At 47.3% G+C, this 12,449-nt stretch overlaps 1 protein-coding gene across 3 annotated transcripts in view; it reads left to right on the top strand.

Moving 5' to 3' along the window:
* The first annotated feature begins 4,974 nt into the window (after positions 1-4,974).
* c30h15orf39 (chromosome 30 C15orf39 homolog) overlaps positions 4,975-12,449 on the top strand; it is a 96,408-nt gene continuing 88,933 nt past the window's right edge. For 2 of the 3 annotated variants that reach the window (XM_072492923.1, XM_072492922.1), the window contains exons 1-2: positions 4,977-5,362; positions 11,953-11,997. The gene's annotated coding sequence lies outside the window, so the exon portion shown is untranslated. Of the gene's footprint in view, positions 5,363-11,952; positions 11,998-12,449 lie in introns of all 3 variants that reach the window. The other variant, XM_072492926.1, reaches the window with a different exon arrangement.

Consider the following 12,449-nt stretch of genomic DNA (forward strand, 5'->3'; position numbering starts at 1 on the left):
GGGATGGCAGGGAAGGGAGTGCAATGTTCCTCCTGCAGGATGTTTGAGGTGAGGGATGCCGTTAGTGTCCCTGCTGATTTTACTTGCAGGAAGTGCTGCCATCTCCAGCTCCTCCAAGACCGAGTTAGGGAACTGGAGCTGGAGTTGGAAGAACTTCGGATCATTCGGGAGGCAGAGGGTGTCATAGATAGCAGCTTCAGGGAATTAGTTACACCAAAGATTGGAGATAGATGGGTAACTGTAAGAGGGACTGGGAAGAAGCAGTCAGTGCAGGGATCCCCTGCGGTCGTTCCCCTGAGAAACAAGTATACCGCTTTGGATACTTGTGGGGGGGGGACTTACCAGGGGTAAGCCATGGGGTACGGGCCTCTGGCATGGAGTCTGTCCCTGTTGCTCAGAAGGGAAGGGGGGAGAGGAGCAGAGCATTAGTAATTGGGGACTCGATAGTCAGGGGCACAGATAGGAGATTTTGTGGGAGCGTGAGAGACTCATGTTTGCTATGTTGCCTCCCAGGTGCAAGGGTACGTGATGTCTCGGATTGTGTTTTCCGGGTCCTTAGGGGGGAGGGGGAGCAGCCCCAAGTCGTGGTCCACATTGGCACTAACGACATAGGTAGGAAAGGGGACAAGGATGTTAGGGAGCTAGGATGGAAGCTCAGAACTAGAACAAACAGAGTTGTTATCTCTGGGCTGTTGCCCGTGCCACGTGATAGTGAGATGAGGAATAGGGAGAGAGAGCAATTAAACACGTGGCTACAGGGATGGTGCAGGCGGGAGGGATTCAGATTTCTGGATAACTGGGGCTCTTTCTGGGGAAGGTGGGACCTCTACAGACAGGATGGTCTACATCTGAACCTGAGGGGCACAAATATCCTGGGGGGGAGATTTGTTAGTGCTCTTTGGGGGGGGGGTTAAACTAATGCAGCAGGGGCATGGGAACCTGGATTGTAGTTTTAGGGTAAGGGAGAATGAGAGTATAGAGGTCAGGAGCACAGATTTGACGTCGCAGGAGGGGGCCAGTGTTCAGGTAGGTGGTTTGAAGTGTGTCTACTTCAATGCCAGGAGTATACAAAATAAGGTAGGTGAACTGGCAGCATGGGTTGGTACCTGGGACTTCGATGTTGTGGCCATTTCGGAGACATGGATAGAGCAGGGACAGGAATGGATGTTGCAGGTTCCGGGGTTTAGGTGTTTTAGTAAGCTCAGAGAAGGAGGCAAAAGAGGGGGAGGTGTGGCGCTGCTAGTCAAGAGCAGTATTACGGTGGCGGAGAGGATGCTAGATGGGGACTCATCTTCCGAGGTAGTATGGGCTGAGGTTAGAAACATGAAAGGAGAGGTCACCCTGTTGGGAGTCTTCTATAGGCCTCCAAATAGTTCTAGGGATGTAGAGGAAAGGATGGCGAGGATGATCCTGGATAAGAGCGAAAGTAACAGGGTAGTTATTATGGGAGACTTTAACTTTCCAAATATTGACTGTAAAAGATATAGTTCGAGTACATTAGATGGGTCGTTTTTTTGTACAGTGTGTGCAGGAGGGTTTCCTGACACAATATGTTGACAGGCCAACAAGAGGCGAGGCCACGTTGGATTTGGTTTTGGGTAATGAACCAGGCCAGGTGTTGGATTTGGAGGTAGGAGAGCACTTTGGGGACAGTGACCACAATTCGGTGACGTTTACGTTAATGATGGAAAGGGATAAGTATACACCGCAGGGCAAGAGGTTTAGCTGGGGGAAGGGCAATTATGATGCCATTAGACGTGACTTGGGGGGGATAAGGTGGAGATGTAGGCTGCAAGTGTTGGGCACACTGGATAAGTGGAGCTTGTTCAAGGATCAGCTACTGCGTGTTCTTGATAAGTATGTACCGGTCAGGCTGGGAGGAAGGCGTCGAGCGAGGGAACCATGGTTTACCAAAGAAGTGGAATCTCTTGTTAAGAGGAAGAAGGAGGCCTATGTGAAGGTGAGGTGTGAAGTTTCAGTTGGGGCGATGGATAGTTACAAGGTAGCGAGTAAGGATCTAAAGAGAGAGCTAAGACGAGCAAGGAGGGGACATGAGAAGTATTTGGCAGGTAGGATCAAGGAAAACCCAAAAGCTTTCTATAGGTATGTCAGGAATAAGTGAATGACTAGGGAAAGAGTAGGACCAGTCAAGGACAGGGATGGGAAGTTGTGTGTGGAGTCTGAAGAGATAGGCGAGATACTAAATGAATATTTTTCGTCAGTATTCACTCAGGAAAAAGATAATGTTGTGGAGGAGAATGCTGAGACCCAGGCTAATAGAATAGATGGCATTGAGGTACGTAGGGAAGAGGTGTTGGCAATTCTGGACAGGCTGAAAATAGATAAGTCCCCGGGTCCTGATGGGATTTATCCTAGGATTCTCTGGGAGGCCAGGGAAGAGATTGCTGGACCTTTGGCTTTGATTTTTATGTCATCATTGGCTACAGGAATAGTGCCAGAGGACTGGAGGATAGCAAATGTGGTCCCTTTGCTCAAAAAGGGGAGCAGAGACAACCCCGGCCACTATAGACCGGTGAGCCTCACGTCTGTAGTGGGTAAAGTCTTGGAGGGGATTATAAGAGACAAGATTTATAATAATCTAGATAGGAATAATATGATCAGGGATAGTCAGCATGGCTTTGTGAAGGGTAGGTCATGCCTCACAAACCTTATCGAGTTCTTTGAGAAGGTGACTGAACGGGTAGACGAGGGTAGAGCAGTTGATGTGGTGTATATGGATTTCAGCAAAGCGTTTGATAAGGTTCCCCACGGTAGGCTATTGCAGAAAATACGGAGGCTGGGGATTGAGGGTGATTTAGAGATGTGGATCAGAAATTGGCTAGCTGAAAGAAGACAGAGGATGGTGGTTGATGGGAAATGTTCAGAATGGAGTTCAGTTACAAGTGGAGTACCACAAGGATCTGTTCTGGGGCTGTTGCTGTTTGTCATTTTTATCAATGACCTAGAGGAAGGCGCAGAAGGGTGGGTGAGTAAATTTGCAGACGATACTAAAGTCGGTGGTGTTGTCGATAGTGTGGAAGGATGTAGCAGGATACAGAGGGATATAGATAAGCTGCAGAGCTGGGCTGAGAGGTGGCAAATGGAGTTTAATGTAGAGAAGTGTGAGGTGATTCACTTTGGAAGGAATAACAGGAATGCGGAATATTTGGCTAATGGTAAAGTTCTTGGAAGTGTGGATGAGCAGAGGGATCTAGGTGTCCATGTACATAGATCCCTGAAAGTTGCCACCCAGGTTGATAGGGTTGTGAAAAAGGCCGATGGAGTGTTGGCCTTTATTGGTAGAGGGATTGAGTTCCGGAGTCAGGAGGTCATGTTGCAGCTGTACAGAACTCTGGTATGGCCGCATTTGGAGTATTGTGTACAGTTCTGGTCACCGCATTATAGGAAGGACGTGGAGGCTTTGGAGCAGGTGCAGAGGAGATTTACCAGGATGTTGCCTGGTATGGAGGGAAAATCTTATGAGGAAAGGCTGATGGACTTGAGGTTGTTTTCGTTGGAGAGAAGAAGGTTAAGAGGAGACTTAATAGAGGCATACAAAATGATCAGGGGGTTAGATAGGGTGGACAGTGAGAGCCTTCTCCCGCGGATGGAAATGGCTGGCACGAGGGGACATAGCTTTAAACTGAGGGGTAATAGATATAGGACAGAGGTCAGAGGTAGGTTCTTTACGCAAAGAGTAGTGGAATGCCCTACCTGCTACAGTAGTGAACTCGCCAACATTGAGGGCATTTAAAAGTTTATTGGATAAACATATGGATGATAATGGCATAGTGTAGGTTTCATCATAGAATTTACAGTGCAGAAGGAGGCCATTCAGCCCATCGAGTCTGCACCAGCTCTTGGAAAGAGCACCCTACCCAAGGTCAACACCTCCACCCTATCCCCATAACCCAGTAGCCCCACCCAACACTAAGGGCAATTTTGGACACTAGGGGCAATTTATCATGGCCAATCCACCTAACCTGCACATCTTTGGACTGTGGGAGGAAACCGGAGCACCCGGAGGAAACCCACGCACACACAGGGAGGATGTGCAGACTCCGCACAGACAGTGACCCAAGCCGGAATCGAACCTGGGACCCTGGAGCTGTGAAGCAATTGTGCTATCCACAAGGCTACCGTGCTACCCGGGTTAGGTGGCTTTTGTTTCGGTGCAACATCGTGGACCGAAGGGCCTGTACTGCGCTGTATCGTTCTATGTTCTATGTTCTATCCCGCCGGAACCCCCGCCCCGCCGGGTAGGGGAGAATCCCGCCCCAGCTCTTTTCTCTCCCTACAGATGCTGCCAGAACTGCTGAGATTTTCCAGCATTTTCTTTTTGGTTTCAGATTCCAGCATCCGCAGTAATTTGCTTTTATTTAAGCTAGCGCTGTTGCTTCGGAGTGCCAGGGTCCCGGGTTCGATTCCCAGCTTGGGTCACTGTCTGTGCGGCGTCTGTGTGGAGTCTGCACGTTCTCCCCGTCCCTGCGCGGGTTTCCTCTGAGTGCTCCGGTTTCCTCCCACACGTACTGAAAGACGCTCGGGGCTGTTCACAGTAACTTCAGTGCAGTGTCAATGTAAGCCTACTTGTGACAATGAAGATCATTATATTATTATAAAATGAGCCTTGTTCTAAGCTCCTTGGCACAATTTTTTAATATTCACACCGCAACTCTATCGCAGTTTAAGCAGGTTTCCACACTGCCATGCTGAATAATTGTACTTCCATCTTATTTGTTTCCCTGATGCCCCGAAACCCACTGACCCCACTGCATTTTCTTTTAAACTGCAGTTCAGTGATCCTCAGGTGCACGCCAGAGGATATTTTATCTCACTTTGTATACCTGCATGTCTAATGCCTGCCTGGTTAGCCCTGTTTTGTTTAGCTTGGCTAACAGCCCAGCTTCCGTGACATCACCTGCTATTTCATCATTTCAGATATGTGTGTGTACATATATAAGTGGCGAAGTCAGAAGTTGAGTCAGATTTGCAAGGAAAATAATAGCTGCCGACTAACTGCATTTGAATCAACAGTTAGAGAAGCCCAGAGGATTGGCGTCAGGGAATGGTTAAGCAAAAAAAGTAACTTGCTTCGCTTGTTCCCGACAGCTATAAGGAGCTCACACTCACTGGCTTTTGAGACGTGCCTGGGGTTTTTTTTTTCGTCCGAGGAGTGCTCACTACAACAGGGCTCTCTCTCTCCGTGTGCCTGTCCTGTCTGCCCTGTTGTTCCTCACGGGCACTCAAGCTCAGCATTAACCTCGACAAGCGTGTGGAAGATTTATACTGATGCGTGGCTGATCATGGACGGGCAGCAATGAACCGTTTGACTCTTTGTTCCTGCAAGAATAGCTTTGGAAAGGTAGGCTCGTTTTCTAATCTGCGTTATTTCCCACCTCCGCTGGTGTCAAATTGCAATTCGTCGCACTTGGCAAAACAAGGAGAAACTTACATTTTTCTTTCCCCCCCCCCAAAAAAAATGGCAAGGAAGTGTCTCCGCGCACAATATTTTTTGCCAAATGCTTTCCTGTAAATCCCAGCTTTGCTCGAAAGCAGCAGGTTCTTTTATTTAACTTGTTTAGAAATAAGCTAGATTAATAATGTGCAACAACAGCAAAAATTTGGTACAGATGCCGATTGAATGGGCGGGATTGAGGATTTCACAAACCAGCAGGACTCTCGTGTGTGCAAACGCAAGATTATATGGGAACTTGAAGTATGACAGTGTAATCAAGTTTGTTTAGGTCAAGCTATCACGTGAAGGCTTACGTCCAGGACCTCTGTAAACTATTAACAGATAGACAGCAGTGCCAAGCCCATCTCCACAACTCCCAGTTGAATCAATATCAGCCCATTTCCATGTGGGTTAATAATAAGTAACAACATAGAATGCTGAATAAACTCAGCAGGTCTGGCAGCATCTGTGGAGAGAGAAACAGAGTTGACGTTACGAATCCTTTTACAGAACTTTTATCTGCATAAATCTACATACAGATGCTCAGCGGCAATCCACACAGCAAGTGAGTCATTCAATTAAGCCCTTAAGTCATTCTAAGAAGGCAATCATAAGTCCTGGCTGTAAACAAACGACCTCATCGCGAGATAGCCAAATGGTTTCAAAAACTTAGATAACAGCACCTCTTTAAATGAGCTTGTTTAGTGAAACACATCTTATATTGAGATAAGTAATCTTAATGTCACAATTCCAGGGCCTGCGACTCTCGTAAGGATTTGACTCTCACCAATGTCCCAGACCTTGGTGTCAAAATAAAAAGCTAGTGACACTTGTTGTTATTTAAATGTAAATGGTACAGCACCATCAGATAAGAGGCAGATGCCACTACCCAAAGTCTGCTTGCTGAGTTCCACTTCACTATGAGCATCACGGAAATGGCATTTTATCGTCTGCCTCACCACTGAATCATGTAATGTTGATATATTTACGTGGTTATTATGGGCTAAATGCATCCTGAAGGTTTACGTGTTCTCTTGCCAAGCAGAAGTGCCCTTTTATTCATGTAGCAAATGAGAATTACTGCCAATCAACCTCTCTGGTACTGAAAACAATTGGAGAGGCTCATCCCTTCAGGTGTTAATTGTTATTGGAGACATTTTCCAAAGACAATTTCATCTCTGTTCTCTCTCAATCCAATTTTTCTGTATTTTAATGTTTTTTTTCTGTGCTTGATTTGATTTTGAATTCACACACTCTAATTGACACTTCCTTCCACACCGTTGTTCAGCTTCCAGTTTCAATCCTTCAATTTGATTGATTAAGGGATTACACTGTTCACTCAGGTCTCAGGCGCCCATTTCTCTTGCCACACAATGATCAGCCCACTCATACTCTCAGCAACCTTGTCATGCCAGAAATCTAAAAGACTGAACATGAAGTCTAACTGGGGCGGCATGGTAGCACAGTGGTTAGCACTGTTGCTTTACAGCGCCAGGGTCCCAGGTTCAATTCCCGGCTTGGGTCACTGTCTGTGCGGAGTCTGCACGTTCTCCCTCTGTCTGCGTGGGTTTCCTCCGGGTGCTCCGGTTTCCTCCCACAAGTCCCACAAGAAAATATCAGTCATGATTGAATGGAGGAGCAGACTCGATGGGCCGAGTGGCCTAATTCTGCTCCTATGTCTTATGGACTTATGGTCCCGGAAAACGTGCTGTTAGGTGAATTGAACATTCTGAATTCTCCCTCTGTGTACCTGAACAGGCGAATGTGGCGACTAGGGGCTTTTCATAGTGACTTCATTGCAGTGTTAATGTAAGCCTACTTGTGACAATAAAGATTATTTATTAATGGCAGATACCATTAAAGTTAATTATGTACCAATAGGGGGAGGCGGTGGCGCAGTGTTATTGTCACTGCAGTAGTAACCCAGGGTAATGCTCTGGGGACCCAGGTTCAAATCCTGCCACTGCAGATGGTGAAATTTGAATTCAATAAAAACCTGGAAATTTCGTCGAGTGCTGACCTTGAAACCATTGTCAATTGTCGTAAAAACCCATCTGGTTCACTAATGTCCTTTAGGGAAGTGAATCTGCCGTCCTTACCCGGTCTGGCCTAGATATGACTCAAGATCCACATTGAACACCAGCCCTCCAAGCCCGTGCCGACCATGCCGCCCAACTAAACTACAATCTTCTACACTTCCTGGGTCCGTATCCCTCTATCCCCATCCTATTCATGTATTTGTCAAGATGCCCCTTAAATGTCCCTATCGTCCCTGCTTCCACCACCTCCTCCGGTAGCGGGTTCCAGGCACCCACTGCCCTCTGTGTAAAAAACTTGCCTCGTACATCTACTCTAAACCTTGCCCCTCTCACCTTAAACCTATGTCCCCTAGTAATTGACCCCTCTACCCCGGGGAAAAGCCTCTGACTATTCACTCTGTCTATGCCCCTCATAATTTTGTAGACCTCTATCAGGTCGCCCCTCAACCTCCTTCGTCCAGTGAGAACAAACCGAGTTTATTCAACTGCTCCTCATAGCTAATGCGCTCCATACCAGGCAACATTCTGGTAAATCTCTTCTGCACCCTCTCTAAAGCCTCCACATCCTTCTGATAGTGTGGCGACCAGAATTGAACACTATACTCCCCAAGTGTGGCCTAACTAAGGTTCTATACAGCTGCAACATGACTTGCCAATTCTTATACTCAATGCCCCGGCCAATGAAAGCAAGCATGCCGTATGCCTTCTTGACTACCTTCTCCACCTGTGTTGCCCCTTTCAGTGACCTGTGGACCTGTACTCCTAGATCTCTTTTGACTTTCAATACTCTTGAGGGTTCAACCATTCACTGTATATTCCCTACCTGCATTAGACCTTCCAAAATGCATTACCTCGCATTTGCCCGGATTAAACCCCATCTGCCATCTCTCCACCCAAGTCTCCAAACAATCTAAATCCTACAAACAGCAAAGGTCCCAGCACTGATCCCTGTGGAACACCGCTGGTCACAGCCCTCCAATTAGAAAAGCATCCTTCCATTGCTACTCTCTGCCTTTTATGACCTAGCCAGTTCTGTATCCACCTTGCCAGCTCACCCTTGATCCCGTGTGACTTCACCTTTTTTACTAGACTACCATGAGGGACCTTGTCAAAGGCCTTACTGAAGTCCATATAGACAACATCCACTGCCCTACCTACATCAATCATCTTTGTGACCTCCTCGAAAAACTCTATCAAGTTAGTGAGACACAACCTCCCCTTCACAAAACCATGCTGCTTCTCACTAATACGTCCATTTGCTTCCAAATGGGAGTAGATCCTGTCTTGAAGAATTCTCTCCAGTAATTTCCCTACCACTGAAGTAAGGCTCACCGGCCTGTAGTTCCCTGGATTATCCTTGCTACCCTTCTTAAACAGAGGAACAACATTGGCTATTCTCCAGTCCTCCGGGACATCACCTGAAGACAGTGAGGATCCAAAGATTTCTGTCAAGGCCTCAGCAATGTTCTCTCCAGCCTCCTTCAGTATTCTGGGGTAGATCCCATCAGGCCCTGGGGACTTATCTACCTTAATATTTTTTAAGACACCCAACACCTCGTCTTTTTGGATCTCAATGTGACCCAGGCTATCTACACACCCTTCTCCAGACTCAACATCTACCAATTTCTTCTCTTTGGTGAATACTGATGCAAAGTATTCATTTAGTACCTCGCCCATTTCCTCTGTCTCCACACATAGATTCCCTTGCCTATCCTTCAGTGGGCCAACCCTTTCCCTGGCTACCCTCTTGCTTTTTATGTACGTGTAAAAAGCCTTGGGATTTTCCTTAACCCTATTTGCCAATGACTTTTCGTGACCCCTTCTAGCCATCCTGACTCCTTGCTTAAGTTCCTTCCTACTTTCCTTATATTCCACACAGACTTCGTCTGTTCCCAGCCTTTTAGCCCTGACAAATGCCTCCTTTTTCTTTTTGACGAGGCCTACAATATCTCTCGTTATCCAAGGTTCCCGAAAATTGCCGTATTTATCCTTCTTCCTCACAGGAACATGCTGGTCCTGAATTCCTTTCAACTGACACTTGAAAGCCTCCCACATGTCAGATGTTGATTTGCCCTCAAACATCCCCCCCCCAATCTATGTTCTTCAGTTCCCGCCTAATATTGTTATAATTAGCCTTCCCCCAATTTAGCACATTCATCCTAGGACCACTCTTATCCTTGTCCACCAGCACTTTAAAACTTACTGAATTGTGGTCACTGTTCCCGAAATGCTCCCCTACTGAAACATCTACCACCTGGCCGGGCTCATTCCCCAATACCAGATCCAGTACCGCCCCTTCCCTAGTTGGACTGTCTACATATTGTTTTAAGAAGCCCTCCTGGATGCTCCTTACAAACTCCGCCCCGTCTAATCCCCTGGCACTGAATGAGTCCCAGTCAATATTGGGGAAGTTGAAGTCTCCCATCACCACAACCCTGTTGTTTTTACTCTTTTCCAAAATTTGTCTCCCTATCTGCTCCTCTATCTCCCGCTGGCTGTTGGGAGGCCTGTAAACCCCCAACATTGTGACTGCACCCTTATTCCTGATCTCTACCCATATAGCCTCACTGCCCTCTGAGGTGTCCTCCCGCAGTACAGCTGTGATATTCTCCCTCACCAGTAGCGCAACTCCGCCACCTCTTTTACATCCCCCTCTATCCCGCCTGAAACATCTAAATCCTGGAACGTTTAGCTGCCAATCCTGCCCTTCCCTCAACCAGGTCTCTGTAATGGCAACAACATCATAGTTCCAAGTACTAATCCAAGATCTAAGTTCATCTGCCTTACCCGTAATACTTCTTGCATTAAAACATATGCACTTCAGGCCACCAGACCCGCTGTGTTCAGCAACTTCTCCCTGTCTGCTCTGCCTCAGAGCCCCACTGTCCCTATTCCCTAGTTCTCCCTCAATGCTCTCACCTTCTGACCTATTGCTCCTGTGCCCAGCCCCCTGCTATACTAGTTTAAACCCTCCCGTGTGACACTAGCAAACCTCGCGGCCAGGATATTTATGCCTCTCCAGTTTAGATGAAACCCGTCCTTATATAGGTCACACCTGCCCCAGAAGAGCTCCCAGTGGTCCAGATAACGGAAACCCTCCCTCCCACACCAGCTGTTTAGCCACGTGTTTAGCTGCTGTGGATTGTGAACTCATAACTGCTCCTCAAGGGCAATTAGGGATGGGCAATAAATGCTGGCACAGCCTGCGATACCCACGTCCAATGAATGAATAAAACAAACTCATTCAAGAAAGGAGTGTGAGACATTTCAATTACAACTCAATGTGAGCTGGATAGGAATCCCTGATAAAGATTGTGGTAAATTTAGGATAAAGGTTCAGTGATCAATTAAAGGTATGTCAGGCAGCACGGTGGCCAAGTGGGTTAGCCCTGCTGCCTCACCGCCCCGAGGTCCCAGGTTCGATCCCGGCTCTGGGTCACTGTCCGTGTGGAGTTTGCACATTCTCCCCGTGTTTGCGTGAGTTTCGCCCTCACAACCCAAAGATGTGCAGGGTAGGTGGATTGGCCACGCTAAATTGCCCCTTAATTGGAAAAAATGGATTGTGTACTCTAAATTTATTAAAAACAAATTGAAGGTGTGTCACTTCTGCCAGAAGGTTTCACCAAATTTCACTTCACTCTTGAAGGGTTTTCTGAGGTGACTATGGGGACTGCAAACCCACTGATACCTCACCAACTGCCCCTTCCTCACGTAGTACCTTACTTCCTACAGTTTCAACGCACAGAATCGCGCAACCTTAATGTTCATAGGGCAGGGTTTTCCCGTCCCGTCCACCCAGGGGCCAGAAATTCCCGCCAGAAAGTCAAGGCGCCTTTCACCGTCCTGTCGCACTTACCGCCGTCCCACCGGCGACAATTGCTGCCGCGGGCTGGACTCGGAAATCCCGCCCAGAGTCATCACACCGGAGAAGGACTTCGAGAGTCCTTGTCGAAGGACTCCCATCGCGTCAATCGGTCCCGTTCCCGCCTTTAGCTCCCTTTAGCACTGTTTTCTCTCAAGTAACTGCCTCCTTAACAGCACCAGGTTCAAGTAGGCCGCCGCGTCCTCAACAACCAATTGAGAACTGGCCGTGACACTGGCATCCCACCAGAGAATAAAACAAAGCACCCATCCAATTCTGGGCGGAGGGATTCTTTGTTGCTTTACTTTGCAAAAAAAAAACAGCCAACATTCGGATCTTTTGAAAGTTTTCGATGCCCTGCTCGGACATCCCCTGAGAAAACAGGCCTCCTTTTTGCCTTTGATCCCCCCCCCCCAGCCCTGCTTACTCAGCAATAAAGCTGGCCCTTTACAGTGAAAAGAAAAACATGCCGATTATTTGAATGGTATTAGGGAAGTTAAACAGATGTAAATGCTGACCACGATAATGGACAAAAGAGGAAATGTTGATGAAGAGATAATCCTTCTTACTAAAGTGATTTTTTGCTTCCTCTTCAGACTCTGGGTCAAGCAGGAACAAGCAGAGCGTGTCCGAAAGCTGCGGTAAGTATATTTTTGTTCCTAATTTTACTGTATTTCTGGTTAGGGGAAGTCTCAAGATAATAATTAGCACCAAATGTTATGTAAATACATTAAAAGCGATGGAATCATTTGGTGTGGCCCAGAAAACAGCGATGCCCAAGGTGTCACAAGCTTAGGCTGGGTGTGGTACTCTGGGCTGTCAGGTAGCACTAACCTGACTTTGTAATTTAGTGCGATAGTGACACCTAGAGGTAGAACCCAGCACCTTGCAAAGGAAAACCTCACTGGAGCTCCCTGCCTCTGTCTCAGTGCTAAACCACAGACTAGCTGAGTTAGTGAAGCTGGTACTGTTAACTGTTTGAACTCTTGTCCATGCTCAGTTATTTGATCTCAGCTGAGACAATGGCGGGGGTGGAGGCGGGGGGAGGGGATGGGGGGGAAATTATATCGGTTTCCAGAGATTGGGAGGAGAA

Source organism: Scyliorhinus torazame, chromosome 30 (assembly GCF_047496885.1).
Source record: "Scyliorhinus torazame isolate Kashiwa2021f chromosome 30, sScyTor2.1, whole genome shotgun sequence".
Taxonomy (NCBI): domain Eukaryota; kingdom Metazoa; phylum Chordata; class Chondrichthyes; order Carcharhiniformes; family Scyliorhinidae; genus Scyliorhinus; species Scyliorhinus torazame.